Source organism: Myxine glutinosa (assembly GCF_964187855.1).
Source record: "Myxine glutinosa chromosome 12 unlocalized genomic scaffold, kmMyxGlut1.1 SUPER_12_unloc_2, whole genome shotgun sequence".
NCBI classification, from domain to species: Eukaryota; Metazoa; Chordata; class Myxini; order Myxiniformes; family Myxinidae; genus Myxine; species Myxine glutinosa.
The window spans coordinates 570,157-594,479 of NW_027616356.1; the positions used below are offsets into that span (position 1 = coordinate 570,157).

Below are 24,323 nucleotides of genomic sequence, written 5' to 3' on the forward strand. Positions count from 1 at the left end.
ATGGGATGAGATGGTGGTCGGTCAGTGTCACGCTGTTCGACGTACATTTGGGTGGCCTCGCTCTGGAGTTTGGTGGGTCTTGTGGGCCCCGTGTTTCCGGGTGGGAAAGCCTAGGCTTTGATGGACTTCCTCAAGTCGAGCTCCATCAGTTGAGGATGTGATAGAGCGAGGTGAGAATCTAGGAGTCATGCCGTGTGCGGTGGCTTTGGTGATGCAGAGGGTCGTGCAAGCCCTAAGTCACGTGGATCATCTGGGACACGGTCTGCCCCAGCAGCTTGCCGGGTTTCTCCGACCTCATCATACCGAGTGAAAACCCGGGATTTGGCGACTCCCTTTATGCTATGTTATGCCTGCAGGGAACCGAGCTCCATGACAACCAGTAACGGGCCGAATACCACAGTTTCCTGGGCAGCTTTGGTGGGGGTGGGAGGGGAAGACTCTCGTGGCTTGCTTGGTTTTGCCAACTAACCGGTCGAGGAGGATATGCACGCGCGCAGAGAGGAGGCCTGAGATTTGGTGGATTTTAGTGGAAGGGGGATCTGAGATTTGGCGGACCTGAGTGGGAGGGGGGAGGGGGCTGAGATTTGGCGGACCTGAATGGGAAGGGTGGGGGGGGGGGTCTGAGATTTGGCAAACCCGAGTGGGAAGGCGATCTGAGTGGAGAGGGGGGGGGGGAGCTGAGAAAGATGAGGACCGGTGGGGTGTGACAGAGTCAGAGAGATCATTGATGAAGACCAGAAAAGGCACAGGGCCCAGTTGTGTGGCCTGGTCTGAATCCAAAAAGTAGAGTGACCTGCTTCTTCTTTTTTTTTCTTGCTTTTTTTTGTATACTGAATCGAGGCTCGTGAAAGAGCTAACATTTACTTCACAAACAAATCGACCAGACAACAAAATCGACCAGACAAACAAATCGACCAATCGACCAGACCAGACAAACACAACATCCGAGAGCAGGGAGATGTGTGGAAGGGAGAGGGCCCGGGGGGAGGAGGCATGGGAAGGGGGAGGGGGGGAGGGGGAAGTATAAAGCACAAGGACACCAAGGACTTCCAGGACAGAAGTTGGTATTTCAAAAAGTGGAATTGGGGTGAAATTAGCGGGGGTAGAAAAGATCAAGGTTTTGGATGGGGGAAGATAAGAGATGGTGGTGAACAGCTGTTTTAAAAACTTGGAGGGTGGAGTGGGATTGAAGAGAGTGAGGGAGTTTGTTCCAGAGGCGGGAGAAAAGAGGAATGAAGGAGTGAAGGTGAGCAGAGAGTCTTGATTTTGGCAGTTTAACCAAACGAGGGTTGCAGGCAGATCTTGTGCGACCTGTAGGAATATTTGTGGGACAGAGCCCAGAGAGAGCTGGGGGGGCAAGGCCAGAGAGGAGTCGGTAGAAGACGGAAAGACCACCAACCTGCCTGCGGTGAGTGAGTGATAGGCCCTTGGAGTTAGCTTCATCGCGGGAGATTTCGGTGACGATCATGGAAAGAGCCTTTGGAAGAAAACTGAATAAGTTCAAGAGTTTGGTCCATGAACCATGCATGATCCCTTACCGAAGAGGAGATGGATACTTTGGGTCCTGGGAGGACTCCGTTCCACCTCCTGAAACCCACAAATGGAGATAACAACCAACGATAACGACACTGACACTGACACTTTGGCTTGTTTTGTTTTGCATGACATCATATGCTGTGTATTGCTGGCACACTTTGTATGTTATATACGTTGTATTATGTTGTGCACATGTATTATGTGAGTGACATTACACAGGTTATGCGTGACATGTTGTACAGTGGTATGTTGTGCACTCTCTCTCAAACACTCATGTACTCTCAAACACTATCTCTCCACTCTCAAAACTGAACTCTCAAACCAGTCTCCCTCCTCCAAATCCTGGTGGTATCTGGTCAAATCTGTTTCTGGTGCTTGTTCCCCATCCATCCCCTCCCTTACCTCAAACGGCTACACAGGTGACACCACACGTGACAAAGCCGAATGCCTCAACTCTGTGTTTGCCTCAATATATTGTGTCCCAAACCCGTCTCTCTCTCTGTACCCACCTTACCCAGTCGAACCCAGCTGCTCCTGGACATTGTGTCCTCTCCGGACAAGGTGGAGAAGTTTCTGTCAAACCTCAACTCAGATTCGGCACCTGTACCAGACGGCATCAGCCCACCGGTCCTAAAATCCTGCTCTGCCGCTTTCACACCCTCTCTCTGTTCTCTTCACACTCTCTTTTGCTCAAGGTCATCTGCCATCAGCTTGGAAATCAGCCAACATTACCGCCTTACACAAAAAATGTGCAAAAACAGATCCTTGCAACTACAGACCAATCAGCCTGCTCTCAATAATCAGCAAGGTCATGGAATCAATCATCGGTTCTGATATCAAATCCTTCTTCTTCTCCAATGGCTTGATCTTTGATCATCATTTTGGATTCAGACCAAGTCACTCTACTCTGGACATGCTGCTTCTGCTGTCTCAACAATGGATGGAGGTCCTCAATGCCAAACAGGAAATCACAGCTGTCATACATATCTCGTGCCTTCGATACGGTCTGGCACCCTGCCCTGCTCACCAAACTCTCCTCCTATGGTATACATGGAAACCACACATGGCTTGCCGACGTCTTCTCTGGTTGCAGTCAACGTGTGGCCCTGAATGGAATTCTCTCATCTCCCCTTCCTGTCCAGGCTGGAGTTCCTCAAGACAGTGTTCTGCCATGATCTTTCCTGGGAAAACCACATTTCCAAACTGGCCTCCAAAGCCAGTCGCCGACTGGGCATCCTCCATCGTGCAAAGTCCTTCCTTGGCACACCTGAGTTCCTCACCACATGCAAAGCTTTAATCCGCAGCTCAATGGAATACTGCTCTTCCCTCTGGGCTGGTGCTCCTGCCTCACACCTAGCTCAGCTTCACGCTGTAGAAACCAAAGCTTTGAGAATCAATGGAATCTCCCACGATGAAGCTGATTCTGAGGGCCTTTCACTCACTCACCGCAGGCAGGAAGGTGGTCTTTCTGTCTTATACAGACTCCTCTCCGGCGTAGCTCCCCCCAGCTCTGTCTGTGCGCTGTCCCCCAAATATTCCTTCAGGACGCATAAGATCTGCCAGCAACCCACTTCTTGTGAAACTGCCAAAATTAAGACTCTCTGCTCACGTTCACCCTTTCATTCCTCTTTTCTCCCGCCTCTGGAACAAATTCCCACTCTCTTCAATCTCACTCCTCCCTCCAGTTCTTTAAAACAGCTGTTCACCACCATCTCCTAGCTTCCCCCATCCAAAATATTGATCTTTTCTCCCCCCGTTAAAACACCCCAAATCCACCTCTTTCAATTCCCAACTTCTTTCCTGAAATTCCTAGTAGTGTTTATTTGCTTTATACTGTGTACCCCTCCCTCCTCCTACAGCCCTCCCCCTACCACAGATCTACCGACGTCCCTGTTCTGTTCTGTTGTGCTTGTGTTCTTCCCTCCCCCTCTTGTCTCCCGCTCATTGTATGTTTTATGTGTCTGTGCATGTTTTCATGTTCAATGTGTTAGCTCTTACACGAGCCTCGATTCTGTATAGAAAAAAAATAAAACAAAATACGCCTTGTGCATTAAATATTGCACATATTTTGTGCGGACACACACACACACACACACACACACACACACACACACACACACACACACACACACACACACACACACACACACACACACACACACACACACACACACACACACAATTAATTGTACAGTATCGGTTGTTCCTAAACTTAAATATAAATAATTTAAAGGATTGTTGTAAATGATGTTAATTTCACAACATCCCATATTCAACTTTATTTAAATTGTAAACCTCAAACATAGTTTCTCCACCTAAAGCAAGAACGTTAACCTGTAAGAAATTGACTCGTTTCCCGACTGCACGGATCATCAGCTGGGCACCGTTCTTCCTCGAGGTTTCGATCCTTTCAGCCCAGGACCTCTCCAAACGGCGGATCCACAACCTCGATCATGGATCCACAACCTCGATCATGGATCCACATCATAGATGGTACATCAGTAGATCCACAACCTCAGTTGCGTCCAGGCAGTCAGTCAACCCATCAATGCACCAACATATTGCATCGCACATTTGCTACAGGTCAATAGGTAAACTATATTTGAGGTTTTACATGTAATTAATTCTTTAGTTTCTTTTAACTTGTAACATCTAGCCGTTACTGTACACTTTGAGACCTGGGAGGACTCCATACCACCTTTTAAGGTGTGTGTGTGTGTGTGTGTGTGTGTGTGTGTGTGTGTGTGTGTGTGTGTATGTGTGTGTGTGTGTGTGTGTGTGTGTGTGTGTGTGTGTGTGTGTCGTAAAAAAATTTTTTTTACTATTTGAGCTTTTGTGATCACATTCTCAACAAAGCTTTATCATGAGAATATGGAGAAGACAAATCAATATTTTGGTTAAAAGGTCAAAGTCACATAAAATCCTCATTTTTCATCCAATTGACCTGAATTTTTTTTTTTAATTCATCAATCAAAATACTTGCTTCACCAATCAAAAGCTAGAAGTCGATTGTTTTTGTTTTTTAAATCAAAATATCAAAGGCCAAGGTTGCATAAAATCGTCGATTTTCATCTGATTGACTTGAAATTTGAGCAGGATTTGCACATTGTGTCACTGAAGCCTTTTACTTTTGAAGTCAAAAGGTCAAGGTCACTTAAAATCATGAGTATATATATATATATATATATATATATATATATATATATATATATACATATATATATATATATACATATATATACATATACATATATATATACATATACATATATATATATATATACATATATATATATATATACATATATATATATATATATATATATACATATATATATATATATATATACATATATATATATATATATATATACATATATATATATATACAGTATATATATATATATATATACTGTATATATATATATATATATATATTGTTGCGAATATGGAATTTGGCCTCCATATCCGCTTGTAAATATTCCCCTATTTCCCCAATACTCCCCAACTATCCCCAATCCCCCATTCCCTAGTCCCATTGTCTGTAAACAACATTCTGTAGAACCGACCTTCCCCTTTTTCCCCCATTAAATGTCGTGCCCAGGTCCACCGCATCTCACGTAGACAACTTTCGGACATCTTGCTAGTTATTCTTAGTCTATGTCAGTTAAGGACTCCTTTCCATTAATTCTGACTCTTCGTTGCACCAGAATGTGATTATATGGCACCAGTAGTGAGTTTAGGACCTTCCCATACCTCCTTCCATCTTCTTCCCCAAACAACAACAACAACAACTACAGCTACAACAACAACTACAACCACGGCGCGCGGGGGGAGTGTGCGTCCTCCCACCAGCTCGGTTAGCCGCCATGACCATGCGCTCCACGGGGTTACCACGAAGGGGCTCCCTGTCAGCCCCTCGTCAAGCGCGGAGCCGGTAACCCCCCCGCATGCACCCAATGAGAAGCAACGAGCCGATTCCATCTGGGGCGGAGCTAACGAGCCGAGGGCGTGTCACTCCCCGCCGGATATACGCAGCGACTTACCGGATGTGAGGTCAGATGCGCCCCGAGCTTGAGCCTTGAGAAGACAAGAGAGCCACCTCCGAGCGCTGAGAGACCTCCTGCATCTTTTGGGCCGCGCTATCCTGTCCCTGAGCACAAGGTGCACCTTGTGCTGGCCATCGAATACCCGCTTTCCTTGCCATCAATCCCCGTGTGAGTCAGCCTTTTGTCCCGTTTATCTGTCGTCTGTTGGGGTTAATATAAGTGTGTCTAAGTGCCTGTCTTTCTATGATGTCCCTCTTGTAGTTGTAATCTAACCTTCCGCCTTAATATAATCTCCTCCGGAGGTCTTGAGAACCGTATCCCTGGTGTCGTGTCATTTTAATCCCAGCCGTGTGTCTTTTCCTTCATTGATCTAGCGTAGCGCGATTAGTCAACGTTCGGGTATAATCGGGTAACTTGTGCAGACGTGGTCATACCAAACCGCTCGGTAAATAACATCCACCACCGCGTCTGTAACAATTGGTGTCGAGGAGTGGAATTCGAACCCGGGACTAAATTTATTAGGCCCAAATTTGTAGTAGAATCAATTCGGAGCGCGTTTCCCACGCGAAATTATAACGGCGAAATTTGATTTTGTTATACGGAAATAAAAACCCGAATTTTGAAAGTCGCGCTATGGCAGACCAAGACAGCTGGGGTCCGGTAGTGGAGAGTGAGGCAGGGTCGGTCCAGGACCAAATTGAGGGACGCGAGGAGAGCGAAGCAGCGAGGGTAGCAAACGCACAAAATGGCGCCTCGCTGGTCACCGCGCCCGCGACCGTGGCAGCGCCCCCGGTGGATTTGAACTTGTTTTTTATGCAAATGAAGGCCCTTATGGACAAGAATAATGAAGAAATGGAAAGCAGAATAATGATGGGAATGAGGGCTGATAGTGAGCGGTTGGGAAACCAAATGGGGGTAATGAGGGACGAAGCGAGGGGTACTGGTGAGAAGGTAGACAAAAATTTTGAGGGGTTAGACAACGGGATAAAGGAGGTGAGAAATGGGTTAATGGGGGTAGAAAATAGAATGGCTGCCCAGGAGAATCAGATAGAGGGAGTGAAAAATGGGTTAGAGGGGTTAGAAAACAGTATGGAAGGCAAATTGAGGGACATGAGGGACCAAGCGGAAAGGGAAGTTAACCAAATGGGGCAGCAGATAGAGGGGGTCAGAATGGGGGTAGAAACTAAACTGGATGCTCACAGGGAGGAAATGGAGCAGATGAGGGTGGCATCTGGGCAGGAGATGCAAGTGATGGGAGAGGAGATCAGAGGAGGAGTGAGTGAGGAGGTCGGAGGAGTGCGCGAGGAGGTGAGGCACTGTAAGGAGCACATGGAGAAGGAGGTGAGAAAGGGGACTGTAAAGTTACAAGGGGGCATAGAGGTCCTGACGCAGGAGGTGGAGCAGCTGACGGTGGGACAGACGGAGTTAGTGGAGCAGGTTCAAAGGAACACTGCGGTATTAGGAGGTTTAAAAGCGACACAGAAAGAATTAAAAGATGACTTGGTAGCGACGAAGAGGGAATGTCAGATGGTACGTGAGGGACTGACAACGAGGCTGGACGAGGTGATAGAGGTAATGGAGACGACGGACCGGCAGGTGAGGACGCACATGGAAACGGTCAAGGTAGCCTTGGAGGACGAGCTAGAGGAGACGTACCGGGGAATAAAAGAGGTGAAGCAGAAATTAGAAGAAGTGGAAGAAGGGGTGAGCGAAATTAAGAAGCGACGGAGAGGGGATAACAAAGAGATAAAAGAGGAGATAAAAGAATTGGTCCAAAGTCTGTGTTTGGATCGTGATGATGTGCTCATTAACCGGATGAGGGATTCGCAGGTGATGGAGGAGAAGCGAAGAGGAAGAGGACCCGGTGTAAGTGGTGACCAATATGGTCGTGCGTATGATGCGCCAGGGGATTTAAGAAGCTTGGGGGTCGAGATAGACCCGGGTGTTCGTGAGAGGCCGTTGGTGAAGTGTGCGACAGGTCTGGTGTGCGAAAGAGGAGGTGTGCGAGAAAGTCCGACTCTGGGGTGTGTGAGGAAAAAGTGCGTGCCAAGGAGTGAGGGTGCTGGCGAGAGTGAGTCGGTCGTAGCGTGTGTGCGAGGGAGCACATGGAAGCGCGGTGTGGTAAGTGTTACAGAGGGTGTGACGGGAGAGTGTGCGCGAGAAAGGTGTGCGCGAGAAAGGTGTGTGACGGACGGGTGCATGAGGAAAGAGTGCGCTGTCAGAAGTAAGGAAGAGTGTCCACCTGTGGTGAGTGTTACAGAGGGGGTAACGGGAGAGTGTGCGCGAGAAAGGTGTGTGACGGACAAGTGCATGGGGAAAGAGTGCGCTGTCAAGAGTAAGGGTGAGTGCGCTGGCAAGAATGGAGGTGAGAGTAGTGAGAGTGACAAGGAGAGTGAGTTGGTTGTGACAGGTGAGCGAGGATGTACACCTGGGATGGAAGGATGCACACCTGGAATGGTAGAGCGTGAGTGGGAATGCACGCTGGAGTTGGTGGTGAGGCACATGGTTGGGTGTGCGAATGAGGGCACACCTGTGATTGTCACAGAGGAGGTGACCGAGGAGGGGGCGCGAAGCGGTGTATTGGTGAGGTGTGCGAGCAACGAATGTGTGCCACAGTGTTCGGTGGTCAGGTGTGTGACCAAGGCTGTGAGTGGAATGAGGGTACCTGGGTGTGTAAGGAAAGGTACGAGGAGCATGGGCACGGCTGGATGTGTGAGCAAGGAACGGGCTGCGGGGTGTAAGCATGCAGGTGAAGCATCGACGTTAAACGGGTTAGAGGTTAGAGCGACTTTTAGCCGAAGCGGGCCCTCGGTGCGTGCTGGGCCTCGCTTTGAACGGCCGCGTCCGTGCTCCACTAGGCGGAGCTGGCAGCCCGATAGAAAGGGTCGTCATGGCGACCACTTTTTGGTGAGACGTGCCGGCAGGTCGAGATCGGGGCATTGGATGGCTCCACGCCGAGGTGGTGCGTGGGATCTCGGCACGGGTAAGCCCCCGTCCCTGCACCGAGTGCCGGACGCATCCTGCCGCCGGCACAAAACAACCAGCATCCATTGCTTGGCTTTACGAAGCCGGGCTTTGGACAGGAATTGGCGCACCGAGAGGCATTATTGAGTAGACTGGGTGATGAGGTTAGTGTTTTGGACCCAAAATTGGAGAAAAACAAAATTTGATGATTGGCAAGGGATTGGCAGTAGTGATTGGCAGATGATGGGTAGTGATTGGCAAATTTTTAATTTGTTGAAATTTGATGTGCAAAATTGGTAGGAGCGATGTGCCCGGTGGGTAAGAGTGGCATCCCTGCCACCCTGCCCAAGTGGGGGCAAAGGAGCACTAGATTATGGGGTGTATGGCAGTGAAAACTAGCCCGGGTGGGTTAGGTTATATTGTAGGGATCTAGAAAGATGACATTAGGTAACGTTAAGTTTAGTTAGTGACTGATACCTGTAGTGGGGACGCAGGTAGATTAGTGTGGATGATAATGACGAGGGAGCGCAATAGTTTAAAGGGACGACTGGGAAGCGCAAGTTTCAGAAGGGAGTAGTTAGCTGAGATGATGCCGTGTGTGTGAGAATTGAACAGGTGTGATTGCACAGGTGTGCAACTGGACAGGTGTGTGGAGCAGTGTATGAGTAGTGAGTGTTGTGGATCAGCGCGAATGCGCTTGGGGAGAGAAGGGTGCAGGTGGCACCAGGTGTGAGAGCACAGGTGTGCAAGTACAGGTGTGTGGAGAGAGTTGGAGTAAGTGGTACGGAGTGGTGTGCATGGTGCGAAGGTGTGGATGGGGGAAGAGTGGACCCTTTTCACGAGTACCCGGGGCGGGTAGTGTAAGTGTTAGGTCGAGGGTACAGGTAAATTGTGGTTGGATATTGGCATCTGTGGTGCGGGTGACAGAATGGTATTGTGAATGGGTGCATTAGTGTTGTGGAAATGGCTGGGCGTGTAGCCTGTTAGTGTGTGTAGTTGGTTGGGCACTCCACCACTGTGAGGATGTCGGCCAGGTGAGGCCGCAGGTGGGCTCTGGGAGCCGGTAGTTGTGAGTGGGTGCCTGAGGATCCCGGGTGTGGATCGGGCAGCCCAGTGCCAGAGAGGGCACCGAGTGGGGAGAGCGCCAGAGGGCCTTCCCCAGGTAGTTAGGTTAGGGTAAGGAGCAGGTAAGCTCGGAGGCAACTGCAGTGGTGGAGGTGTGCAGGTGGGTAGACCCACTGGGAGAGGTACACGCCACAGCCCAGAAATTGTGCGAGGGCACCGGGAGATGAATCGGGGGAGTGAGACCCCAAATTGAAAAGCACCACAGTTTGGCCAATGGGAATTGGTTTTTAGAACCCATAGTGTAAGAGGGCCAATGGTTTGGCCGGAGGAAGACCCCGGGTAGTGTAAAGTTGTAAAGTCACTTAGGAAATAGTTAGGATTGATGAACCTGTCGCACCATGCGCAGCCACTTACCTGTGGTGATGATGATGACTCCACACCTGTGTTTTCTTTGTTTGTGTTGCAGAAGTAAGGATTGCTGTGAGGATTTGTGAGACGCATCACGACGTGGATGAGACATTGGGGTGATTCCATCTCTCCCTCCTTAGGAGGGACTGATGATGAATTGGTGATGGCAAATTATTGATGTTGAGTTGAAAATGGCAAATTTTGATGAGAGTTGAAAATGGCAAATTTGATTGGTTAGGAGGGAGAGAAGACGAATTTGGTTTATGGGAGGAACGGGGAAGACAGTAGGGATGTTTGTTGATTTGTAAAGTAGATGTTTATGGGTAGTGTTGTGTTTTGTGGATACAGTAAGGGGTAAGGGAGGGGCCATGTAGGTTACCTGGTGGGGGGGGGGGGGGGCGTACGATAGGAACGTACCTGTCTCACCTGGTTCCCGTGTGCCCCCAGTGTGCATCATCTTGTATTGCGTGCACTTTTGCGCCCTTACCACCTTACTCACTTGTCTGCTTCTTTTGTCTCCCACCTCCGAGGATCTGGCTTTGGGGGCAGAGAGGGAGGAGAGAGAGGTACTGGCTACGCAGTTGTGGGCCTGCACTTTCGCTGCTTGCTGCCTGGATCGATACACCATATGGACCGCAATGTTTGTGGCCACCCACCATGGACCGCAGTTCTTATGCGGCCAAGCACCACCCGTGGATGGACCTATGGGTCAACGTGGCACCGATGCCATACAAGGTGAACCACTAACAGTTGGCCCCCTGACGGCCACAATAGAGAAATGGACGCGGTTGGCGCCTTTCTTTATTTTTGAAACAAGTAAGAAGGCCAAGTGCACCACACGAAGGCAAGACCAGCGGCAGAACATCGGCCGGCTGCGACACCACACAATGATTCATAGACACTTTATTGGTGCACCGGATGGTGCTGACTGTACATGAGGGGGTGGTGCTTTTCGTGCTGGGAAGGGGTGCTCTGCACATTATTAAAGGCCGTAGGCCACAGAGCACTCGTGGGTTGGTGTATCGATGCTGGCATGCGTGCTCTCTCTATGCATAACATCTGCATGTGTTCCTCCAAAAACAGGTCCTGGATCGTAGTGTAAATATCAGCGTAGTCTTGTAAATAATGCTCCCTACCGGCTGTATGTTTAGTTTGAGGATTCTTTCCGGATTCGGTTATCCTGTGGGTGTGTTTCTGTGAGGAGAAGGGTGCAACGTCGCAGGGGGACATATTTACTCATTTGTGAATATCTGTAAAACTGTCGCACTCAGGGTAGAGTTAATAGTAGAGGGAACTACATTGCGTACCACACTAAAGTAGGTAAAAATTTATCGGGTCGGGACGCCCCGAGGGTAGAGAAGGGTGCAATGTTGCGAATATGGAATTTGGCCTCCATATCCGCTTGTAAATATTCCCCTATTTCCCCAATACTCCCCAACTATCCCCAATCCCCCATTCCCTAGTCCCATTGTCTGTAAACAACATTCTGTAGAACCGACCTTCCCCTTTTTCCCCCATTAAATGTCGTGCCCAGGTCCACCGCATCTCACGTAGACAACTTTCGGACATCTTGCTAGTTATTCTTAGTCTATGTCAGTTAAGGACTCCTTTCCATTAATTCTGACTCTTCGTTGCACCAGAATGTGATTATATGGCACCAGTAGTGAGTTTAGGACCTTCCCATACCTCCTTCCATCTTCTTCCCCAAACAACAACAACAACAACAACTACAGCTACAACAACAACTACAACCACGGCGCGCGGGGGGAGTGTGCGTCCTCCCACCAGCTCGGTTAGCCGCCATGACCATGCGCTCCACGGGGTTACCACGAAGGGGCTCCCTGTCAGCCCCTCGTCAAGGGCGGAGCCGGTAACCCCCCCGCATGCACCCAATGAGAAGCAACGAGCCGATTCCATCTGGGGCGGAGCTAACGAGCCGAGGGCGTGTCACTCCCCGCCGGATATACGCAGCGACTTACCGGATGTGAGGTCAGATGCGCCCCGAGCTTGAGCCTTGAGAAGACAAGAGAGCCACCTCCGAGCGCTGAGAGACCTCCTGCATCTTTTGGGCCGCGCTATCCTGTCCCTGAGCACAAGGTGCACCTTGTGCTGGCCATCGAATACCCGCTTTCCTTGCCATCAATCCCCGTGTGAGTCAGCCTTTTGTCCCGTTTATCTGTCGTCTGTTGGGGTTAATATAAGTGTGTCTAAGTGCCTGTCTTTCTATGATGTCCCTCTTGTAGTTGTAATCTAACCTTCCGCCTTAATATAATCTCCTCCGGAGGTCTTGAGAACCGTATCCCTGGTGTCGTGTCATTTTAATCCCAGCCGTGTGTCTTTTCCTTCATTGATCTAGCGTAGCGCGATTAGTCAACGTTCGGGTATAATCGGGTAACTTGTGCAGACGTGGTCATACCAAACCGCTCGGTAAATAACATCCACCACCGCGTCTGTAACAATATATATATATATATATATATATATATATACTGTATATATATATATATATATATATATATATATATTGTTACGGGTCGCGGACAAGATGTTACTTTGGGCCGAGCGGATGGTCAACCGCGACCGTTACAGGATCCCCGATTAGCCCGACTCCCCCAAACGTTGACCAAATCGTGCCACAGGTATTCAATTTGGAAACCTCTAAAGCGACCGAAAGAGAAGGAAGAGAGAAGAAGACAGAGTACGGAGGAATAACAGGATTTATTATACACACAAGCAAAAAGAAGGAGCGATCAAGTTATTTACAAGCAATGGATGGAAGGAGCAGTCACACAGTGAATCGTTAGCTTATCTATGCAGTTTACTTATAAACCCCAGGACAACATTCAAGACAGACGACGTTCACACTTACATGGGGGAAATTGCAGGCAGGTATGGCTTGAGGATGGATAGTTGTTTTGGGAGGCAATGGAGGGTCCAGCGTGGATTGCTGCCTGGCGCGCCCTTTTCGTGGCCTGCGTCCCCTTAGCTGCAGCGCAGCTGGTCGCACGATGGCTCGCAGGTTCGGTCACACCTGCTCGTTCAGGCGTCTTCCTTCTCCCCAGCAACAACGAGCGACAGCAAGCAAGAGGACGGGGTCAGAGCAAGAGAGTAAGAGGACGGGGTCAGGGCCAGAGAGTAAGAGGACGGGGTCAGAGCAAGAGGACGGGGTCAGAGCAAGAGGACGGGGTCAGAGCAAGAGGACGGAGTGCGTCCCGCGGCGGTTTATATTGGTTTCTCACCGAACCTTCGCGCACTTTCTCGGGGGTTCCCGCTCCGCCCTCTCTTAGCCAAACCCCTTGTTCTGGGTTGGATGAGCGGGGCCGACTTACTCCTCCCCCCTATGACGAGGGGGGCGACCCGTCTTCTCTAGCCACTCCCCTTGTTCGTAATGGCCGCAAATGTCGAAAACCGGTCAGCAGCTGCAGGTAATGCGCCGTCAAGTTGCACAGCAGTTCAGTACTGCAATAAACGGTTGCTGTAAAAGCTCAAGTGGGGGAATCCCTGGCACTTGAGCTGCCATGGATCATCGGAGGGGCCTACACTTATTTCGTTTGATGCAATGCAGAGTCAATCTAGTGGGAAACACATATTTAGGCTACATAGAATAAGGAAATAAGCTATTTAAAAAGATATATCGTGGCCTGTCTGTAGGTTCATGGAATTAACTAGGGGGATGTCTTTCGATCTTATTTACTCTACGAGGACCAGTTAAAGCACAGCAAACCAGTTCTCACATTCTTTACACTTTCGAAATTCGTTACACTGCACCCTCCTTTCTTCAGGGCCGTTCCCGGGCCTACAACTTTAATTTAGTGTGACACGTAGGTGTAGTTCCCTCTACTTTTAACCTGACCCTGAGTGTGACGATTTTAAAACACAAATAAGTATGTCCCCCTATTGCATTGCACCTTGTCTAACAGACCCAAGCCCACAGCTAACTGAATTACGGAATTGTTCTCAAACTATACATTTACGGTGGGGAGCATTATTTACAGTCACGTTATTTCTTATTTACAACGCAACCCAGGACCTGTGTTTTTTTTTTCTTTTCTTTTTTAGGGAACAAGAAAAAGAAATTCCTGTTGGGAGGGAGGAGACAGCACGCATTGCATCGATGCACCAGTACCAATACCACCAAAGCACCCAAAAGCACCAAAAGCACCACAAAGCACCAAAAGCACCACTCGGTGCACAGTCACCACTGTTCATAATAAACACAACAAAACAACTGGTGGTGGTCTTCTCTTTTTCTGCTGGGCCGATGTTCTTCCCGACGTCTTCTGGCTTCATGCGGCCTACTTGGAAATAATAAAAAGCACAACTTGTGTTCATTTTTATTTAGGGCCCCAGGGGCCAACTAAGGGTGGTCCACCTGTTTGGCATAGGTGCCACCTTACCGAGGTCCGCAAGCAACATTCCCTGGCCACTATGGCCGGTCTCCAACAGAGGTGCCCTGCCCCAGAACCTGGGGTCCATCAAGTGGTACTTGGCCGCAGAACAGCGGTCCATAAAGTGGTACATCAACGCAATGCATGCTGGTTCTGAGAATCTCGTGCGCACAATGGCCATCTCACGCATGCTCCCCTCGGCGCCCAATGGCGCACAGGTCCTCAAGTGGGAGACAAAAGGGGGGAAGACAAATGAGCGAGGGGTAAGGTCACAAGGGTACACGTCAATAAAGGCAATGCAGGGTGAAGTGCGTACGGAGAGCGAAGTGAGAAAAACTCGTCCCTACCATACGTCACCCCCCGTCACCTACACTACCCTTGCCCTTACCCCATATTTACAACAATTTACACCTTTACAAATTCGTCACTACGTCTTGTCTTCCCCATCTTTCCCTTCTACACCAAATTCGTCTCCAATCCCCTTATCCAAAATTTGCCATCACCAATTCATCATCAATCCTCATAAGGAGGGGGAGATGGAATTACGCACAATGTCACACCCACGTCATGATGCGTCTCACAATCCAAAACATTTGCATTAATGAAAAATAATAAAACATGGCATGGTGTGGAGTTACCTCATCTCAGGTGAGTGGATGCAGATGGTGCGAGGAGACTCCAATCCTAACTATCCTCTAAATGACATTAACACACTTTACACTACCCGGGGTCTTTCCCTGCCAATCCATTGGCCACTTACACTATGGGTTCTAATAACCAATTCCCATTGACCAAACTGTGGTGCTGCTCAATTTGGGGTCTCACTCCCCCGATTCATCTCCCGGTGCCCTTGTACAATTTCTGGGCTGTGACGTGTAGCTCTCCCAGCAGGTCTACCCACCTGCACACCTCCACCACTGCAGTTGCCTCCCGAGCTTACCTGCTCCTCACCCTAACCTATCTAACTGGGGAAGGCCCCTCCTGGCTCTGTCACCCCTCTGGTGCCCTCTGGCACTGGGCTACCCGGGTCCGTCCTCCGGATCCTCGGGCCCCATCCACAACTACCGGCTCCCAGAGCCCACCTGCGGCCTCACCTGGCCGACATCCTTACAGTGGTGGAGTGCCCAAATCAACTACACACACTAACAGGCTACACGCCCAGCCATTTCCACAACACTAATGCACCCATCCAAATACCATTCTCTCACCCGCACCACAGATGCCAATATCCAACCACAATTTACCTATACCCTCTACCTAACACTTACACTACCCGCCCCGGGTATTCGTGATGGGGGTCCATCCTTCCCCCATTCACACCTTCGCACCATCCACTCCACTCCACAGTTTCCACCATACTCACTCCACGACCATCCATCCCAATACGCCATATATCCCATACCCCATGTATTCCACACAACCATTCTCCATACCTGTTGTTGCACACCTGTGCACTCACACCTGGTGCCACCTGCACCCTCCTTCTCCCTGGACCATTTGGTCAACACAACACACATCACCATCACCATCACTCAAACACTGCTCCACACACCTGTTCAGTTGCACACCTGTGCAATCACACCTGGTCAATCACACCTGTTCATAATACACTTCTATACACCTCCAACACTCACACGGCATCATCTCATCTACCTGTTGCCCTGCTAACTTAGTGCTCCCCGTCTTCCCTTTAAACTAAGCACATACCACGTCATTATCATCCACACTAATCTACCTGCGTCCCCACTACAGGTATCAGTCACTAACTAACCTTAACGTTACCTAATGTCATCTTCTAGGTCCCTACACACAATATCCTAACCCACCCGGGCTAGTTTTCACTGCCATCAACCCCATAAAACTAGTGCTCCTTTGCCCCCCTCTGTGAGGGATGGTGGATTTGCCATCCCACCACATCGGGGGTCTCTCACTATAAATTTTGCTCGTTAAATTTCAGCCAATCAAAAATTTTGCCAATCATCTGCCAATCACCGTACCAATCATCAAATTTCGCCTTTTTCTAATTTTGGGTCCAAAACACTAACCTCATCACCCGTCTACTTATTAGATCCTCTCGGTGCGCCAATTCACGTCTACAGCCCGGCTTCGTACAGCCGAGCAATGAATGCCGGTTGTTTGGCGCCGGCGGCTGGATGCGTCCGGCACTCGGTGCAGGGACAGGGGCTTACCCGTGCCGAGATCCCACGCACCACCTTGGCGCGGCGCCATCCCATGGCCCGATCTCGACCTGCCGGAATGCCTCAACAAAAAGTGGTCGCCATGACGACCCTTCCTATCGGGCTGCCTGCTCCGCCTAGTGGAGCACGGACGCGGCCGTTCAAAGCGAGGCCCAGCATGGATCGCGTACGGCGGTCCTTTCGAAGCCGCCGTGGTTCGGATCCCCGCTGGTTCTCGCGGCACGCGAAGCTGCCCGACGCGCACCGAGGGCCCGATTCGGCTAAATGTCGTTCTAACCGCTAACCCGGTTACCGTCGATGCCTCACCTGCATGCTTACACGCATACGCTACCCCTTTCTTGCTCATACATCCAGCCGTCTCCCTGCTCTTGGTCATTGCACCTTCTCTTACACACCCAGGTACACTCATTCCACTCACAGACTTGGTCACACACCTGACCACCGAACACTTTGGCACACATTCGTTGTTCGCACACCTCACCAACACACCTCTTCGCGCCCCCTCCTCGGTCACCTCCTCTGTGACAATCACAGGTGTGCTCTCACTCGCACAACCAACCACGTGCCTCACTACCAACTCAAGTGTGCATTCCCACACACGCTCTACCACTCCAGGTGTGCTTCCTTCCATTCCAGGTGTACATCCTCGCTCCCCTGTCACAACCAACTCACGCTCCGTGTCACTCTCACTACTCTCACCTCCACTCTTGACAACGCACTCACCCTTACTCTCGACAGCGCACTCTTTTCTCATGCCCCTGCCCGTTACACACCTTTCTCGCGCATCCTCTTGCGCACACTCTTTCGTTACATCCTCTGTAACTCTCACCACAGGCGTGCATTCTCCTTCACTCTTGACAGCGCACTCTTTCCCCATGCACCTGTCCGTTACACACCTTTCTCGCGCATCCTCTTGCGCACACTCTTTCGTTACTTCCTCCGTAACACTCGCCACACCGCGCTTCCATGTGCTCCCTCGCACACGCGCTACGACCGACTCACTCTCGACAGCACACTCACTCCTTGGCGCGCACTTTTCCTCACACACCCCATGGTCGGACATTCTCGCACACCTCGTTTTTCACACACCAGACCTGTCGCACACTTCACCAACGGCCTTTCACGAACACCCGGATCCAAACCAATCCCCAAGCCGACTGAAGCTTTCCTCACATCATATACATTGCCGAATATTTCGCCACTCACCTTGGCACCTCGTCTCCGCACCTCTTTCGCCACCTGCAACCTCTTTATTTGGTTAGTGAGCAGCACATCATGAGTTGAGCACCGACCTTGTACATATTCCATCACCTCCTCCTGTATTTCTCTCTTAGTTTCTGTTCGTCTCTTCTTAATTTCACTCACCTCTTCTTCCACTTCCTCTAATTTTTGCTTCACCTCTTTTATTTCCCGGTGCGTCTCCTCAAGTTCGTCCTCTAAGGCTACCTTGACCGTTTCTATTTGCGTCCTCACCTCCCGGTCCTTCGTCTCTATTACTTCTGTCACCTCTTCCAACCTCTTCGTCAATCCCTCATGTACCATTTGACATTCCTTCTGTGTCGCTATTAATTCATTTTTAATGTCCTTTTGTGTCGCTTTTAAACCCCCGATGATTGCAGTGTTCTTTTCCACTTGGTCCGCTAGTTCCCTTTGTCCTACTGTCAGCTGCTCTACTCCCTTCGTCAGACCCTCTATGCCCCCCTGTAACCTAGCCGTATTATTCCTCACCTCTTTCTCCATACGCTTCTCACCTCGCTTTACCTCCTCGCGTAGCCCCGAAACCTCCTCACTTACACCTCGTCGTATCCCCTCTTTCATCTCCTCCATCTCTTTTGTAGATGCCACCCTCATCTGTCCCAATTCATCCCTCTGAGCATCCAGTTTACTTTCTAACCCGATTTTCACCTCCTCTATCTGGTTCCCCATCTGTTCGATTTCCCGGGCGGATTGCTCCCCTATTTCCTGCAATTTGTCTTCCATCCTATTTTCTAACCCCATTAACCCATTTTTCACCCCCTCTAACTGATTCTCCTGGGCAGCCATTCTATTTTCCACCCCCGTTAACCCATGTTTCACCCCTTTTATCCCATTGTCTAACCCCTCAAATTTAGCTTCTAGCCGTTCCCCCATTTCTCCCATTTTGCCCCCCATTTCCCCCATTTTGCCCCCATTACCCCCAATTGCTCACTCTGAGCCCTTATTTGCTCACTCTGAGCATCCATTCGGTTCCCCATTTGCTCACTCTGAGCCTTCATTTGCTCACTCTGAGCATCCATAAGGGCCTTCATTTGGATCATAAAAAGGCCCCAATCCATCGGCGGCGCTGCTACGGTCACGGGCGTGGCTAAATTTGGCGCCACAATAACCATGTGCGCGAGGCCGCCATTTTGTGCACCTGATACACCCTCAACCACCTCATTGCTCTCCTCTTCCCTTTCTTCCCCGAAGTCCTGGGTTACCCCTAACCCGTCTATCTCCCCCACCGACATCCGATCGCCTTGATTGTCCATGGCGCGATCTCAAAATTCGGGTTTTATAAAACAACAAAATTTCGGCAGCTCGTAATTTTGACCAAATTTTTTCTAGACGTTTTAAAAATTTGGTTCGGGCCTCGTATGCCACTCCTGACACCAATTGTTACGGGTCACAGACAAGATGTTACTTTGGGCCGAGCGGATGGTCAACCGCGACCGTTACAGGATCCCCGATTAGCCCGACTCCCCCAAACAATGGATGGAAGGAGCAGTCACACAGTGAATCGTTAGCTTATCTATGCAGTTTACTTATAAACCCCAGGACAACATTCAAGACAGACGACGTTCACACTTACACGGGGGAAATTGCAGGCAGGTATGGCTTGAGGATGGATGGTTGTTTTGGGAGGCAATGGAGGGTCCAGCGTGGATTGCTGCCTGGCGCGCCCTTTTCGTGGCCTGCGTCCCCTTAGCTGCAGCGCAGCTGGTCGCACGATGGCTCGCAGGCTCGGTCACACCTGCTCGTTCAGGCGTCTTCCTTCTCCCCAGCAACAACGAGCGACAGCAAGCAAGAGGACGGGGTCAGAGCAAGAGAGTAAGAGGACGGGGTCAGGGCCAGAGAGTAAGAGGACGGGGTCAGAGCAAGAGGACGGGGTCAGAGCAAGAGGACGGGGTCAGAGCAAGAGGACGGAGTGCGTCCCGCGGCGGTTTATATTTGTTTCTCACCGAACCTTCGCGCACTTTCTCGGGGGTTCCCGCTCCGCCCTCTCTTAGCCAAACCCCTTGTTCTGGGTTGGATGAGCGGGGCCGACTTACTCCTCCCCCATATGACGAGGGGGGCGACCCGTCTTCTCTAGCCACTCCCCTTGTTCGTAATGGCCGCAAATGTCGAAAACCGGTCAGCAGCTGCAGGTAATGCGCCGTCACGTTGCACAGCAGTTCAGTACTGCAATAAACGGTTGCTGTCAAAGCTCAAGTGGGGGAATCCCTGGCACTTGAGCTGCCATGGATCATCGGAGGGGCCTACGCTTATTTCGTTTGATGCAATGCAGAGTCAATCTAGTGGGAAACACATATTTAGCCTACATAGAATAAGGAAATAAGCTATTTAAAAAGATATATCGTGGCCTGTCTGTAGGTTCATGGAATTAACTAGGGGGACGTCTTTCGATCTTATTTACTCTACGAGGGCCAGTTAAAGCACAGCAAACCAGTTCTCACATTCTTTACACTTTCCAAATTCGTTACAATATATATATATATATATATATATATATATATATATATATATATATATATATATATATATATATATATATATATATATATATATATATATATATATATATATATACAGTCATCCCTCGCTATATCGCGGTTCACTTTTCGCGGCTTCGGTACATCGCGGGTTTTTCTCGCTAGTATATGTAAAATTATATCGCCGATTTTTCGCTATATCGCGGGATTTTGCGGTATAAATGTATTTTTATATACTATTATTTTAAATATTTTTGTGGTAAAATAAGCATTTACTAGCCTAAAAAATTAAAAAACGTAAAAAAATAAGAAAAATACAGTAATTAAAACATATTACAAGAAATAAAATACTGTACATAGTGTACAGTATAACAGTAGACAAAGAGACAAAGAGTCGTGCGTATGGAAAACGCAGATGCGGCAGCTTCCATTTGCGCTAGTTACCCACGTAATGGGTAACTGTAATGCTCTTTCTGGCTGTGCAGTACATTCATCATCGTCATCACCTTCATCGTCATCAGTACTGCACAGCTAATTCATCATCATCTTCATCACGCAAGTTGTAGTATTGAAGAGCCGGGGCTCTTGCTTGATACGGACGAAATGACGGGCAAGACACAAACTCGTCCGAGAAGATATTTATTCTCAAAACCAACTCGGGAACACTGAAAAGCCCATTTATCGGGCTGCATTATAAAGCACAACCAGAAACCGAAAGCCACGCCTCTCAAGCGTGGCGTGCTTCGGCGGTCACGTGATCAACAGGTGTAGCTGATTATACCCGCACGCGCGGCACGCTTTGGCGGTCACGTGACCAGCCACTCTGGCACCGGGGATCCCCGCCGGTGACGTCACCGGCTGGAGCAAGGAGATTCTGATGCTGGTCTTGCTTGGGGAACCCATGGGTTGCTACAGTATCTTCAATCGTGAGTACCCATTAGAATTTTATATGTTGTTAAAATTACGTATGTTTAAGAGTGTAAAAAGTGTTTAAGAGTATAGGAAGTGTTTATAAGAGTATGGGAAAGGTTAATAAGAGTGTGAGAAAGGTTAATAAGAGTGTGGGAAAGGTTAATAAGAGTGTGGGGAGGGTCATAAAGCTTTAATATATATATAAATAATAAAATAAAAATATGGTCGCTACTTCGCGGATTTTCGTCTATCGCGGGGGGTTCTGGAACGTAACCCCCGCGATAAACGAGGGATCACTGTATATAGATATATATATATATATATATATATATATTGTTACAGATCGCGGTTTAGATGTTATGATGACCGAGCGGTGGTGTATTACCGCGACCTAACAGGATCCCAGACTCACCCGATTCACCCAGACGTTGGCCGAATCGCGCTACAGCTAGTCAATAGGGAAAAGACAAAGGCGACACGGATGTGAAGAAGAAGAAGAAGACAAAAAGGTTGGAAATACTACTGAATTTATTTACTATTTACACACATAAGCAAAAAGGAGCAATCAAGTTTATTTACAACACATAAGACGCATGTGACACAGTGCAAATACTAGCTTATCTACAGACTTAACTTATTCCCAGGACAGAACAAACAGAACAAACTCACGTCCACAAGAAGGGTGGAAAGGCAGGAGGTGGATGGCTGGAGGGAGAGGGAGGTCCAAGGGGGTCCCGCAGCACAACCGGCGCGTTTAGCAGCCGCCGTTCAGGCCAGGCCCCACGCTGCTGTTTTGGCTGCTGTGTACGTCGCGTGCTTTGCCAGGCCTTGTCCGACTCGTCTGGTCCAAACCCTCAACTCTTTCTTGGTTCACTCACTCCTCACCACCGACTCCTCACCGCAACCAACTGACCACCGACTCCACTGACTGACTCTTCACGACTCTCTCTTGACGACCAACTCCCTCTGGCAACCGACTCAGACCAACTCACTACTCACTTCCGTTCGCGCCTTTTATAGCGCCTCCAGCGATTACGCCGCCGGCGTTTTGGACACGCCCATCGGGGTGCTCACCTCGGCCCTGGTTGGTCGCGCGACCCTCGGGCTCCGCCCTCGATGACGACGGGCGGGTACGCCCCTCCTCCCCTCTATGACGAGGTGGAGTCACGCCCTTCTTCTCCGACCCTGCCTCGTGGTCAATGGCGGTTATTGGAGGGGAGATGATTGGGAATCGAGGGCTCAGCAATGACGAGAGGGGATGTAATATGGGCAATCGAGGCTCGGCAATGACGAAAGGGGATGTGATAGGAAATGGGGATTTTGGGGATGGGAAGGAAAGGGGATCTATTCTCTTTCACTGGTGCAATGGAGTACTTCAATTAATGGGAGACACAGCCTTACCCTAAAACACAGAATAAGAGATAACTATCAACAGGGGTGTTCTATTACTTGGCTGACGTGTATGCTTGTGGACTAATTATGGGATGCCCTTTCACCTTTACACAGCTCCGGAGGTAGGGGGGCGCAGAATAAACAATAATAATAATAGTACAGCACACAATCAAAAAATATACAGTCCTCATCTCCGCAACACTATATATATATATATATATATATTCTCCACTGATGATATGAAGGTCGCATAGTGACTGATATAAAAACTGAAAGGTTCACAGAGTTACAAGTGTATGGGAAGCCTCACTGCGTTGCCCTGATGAAGCCCCAACAAGGGCGAAACCAGGTCAGTAACTGTGAGTTTTGCATGCACTTGTGACAGTATCTGGATTTATAATCCGTAATGACGCACTGCTAGATGGTTCCTCTGGAGCTTTGCAGGCAATGCGGACATGCATGGCGATGACGTCATGTTGTCCGCTCATTAGGTTGGAGAACCAGATTACAGATACCATTATTAGTAACTCCCAACCGCAACCAGGTCGACTCCATATGATGAGTGGATACCAGAGATAACGTTACCGTGTGGCAGGCGGTGCTTATCGCTCCCAGCAAGGTGCAGCAGCAGCTGTATGGGACACCTTGCTGGCGGCTCTCCACTGATGATATGAAGGTCGCATAGTGACTGATATATATATATATATATATATTTTTTTTTTTCGGTGTTTGTCATGTTTAGCATACCGAAGAATAAGACAAATCAATGAATACTGTTACGTTTGTAGGGGGTAGGCAATGATTACCTTAGAACCAGGTAGAATGTATAGGTAGATACTCCGAATGTCGTGTAGAAACCTTTATGTAAATAAGTCCGTGTGTTCGGATTAAGTGCATCTTCGTCCCCATCAGAGTGGGGTATGCTAATTAGCTCAGGGATTATGGGTAATTTATCCCCTGTATGTCGTCAGCTAGCCAGAAGTCATGCATTCATTTTCAACAATCCTTTCAATTATTTATATTTAAGTTTAGGAACAACCGATACTGCACAATTAATTGTGTGTGTGTGTGTGTGTGTGTGTGTGTGTGTGTGTGTGTGTGTGTGTGTGTGTGTGTGTGTGTGTGTGTCCGCACAAAATATGTGCAATATTTAATGCACAAGGCGCATCGAGCCCTGCCGCTGACAACCCTGACTTTGGAAGCACACGGGGCGAAAGATCTGTGAGGCCACACCCCGAGGAGCCGTGATTGGGCGGGGTTTGATTGACAGAAAGGACGGGTAAGATGAAACTCGCTGATAGGCTCGGGACGGAGACGTGTTGAGGTGACGTCAGAGCCCGAGGAACAAAAGACTGTGTCCCCGACATTTTTGTCCTTGCTCTTACACGTGGGGAGTTCAGAACGCTCTGATCGATATTGGTTGCTCTTGAGCATTCTCGCCCTGAACCTCATACAAACGGTGGAATTTTGCTCTCGGGCTCCGAGGAAACGATCGTGAACGGCCATGTTTGGAAATCTTGCTGGTGGTCGTGAGGAGGCAGAGCCGGGGCCCGGGAACAGCGGTTTTCCGTGCGGAGGATGGGTGGACGAGCACGGTGTGGAAGAGCGGGCTGCAGGCCTGCCGTTCGCTTCCCGCGGAAGGCCTATTTCGCGCCAGCGGGTGCGGCCTAGTGAACGAGG

General features: G+C 49.3%; 1 protein-coding gene across 1 annotated transcript in view; it reads right to left on the bottom strand.

Moving 5' to 3' along the window:
* Positions 1–14,585, bottom strand: part of LOC137437920 (uncharacterized) — a 422,503-nt gene extending 407,918 nt beyond the window's left edge. The window contains exon 1 of the mRNA XM_078768646.1: positions 14,420–14,585. The gene's annotated coding sequence lies outside the window, so the exon portion shown is untranslated. The remainder of the gene's footprint in view (positions 1–14,419) is intronic.
* Between the last annotated feature and the right edge of the window lie 9,738 nt (positions 14,586–24,323).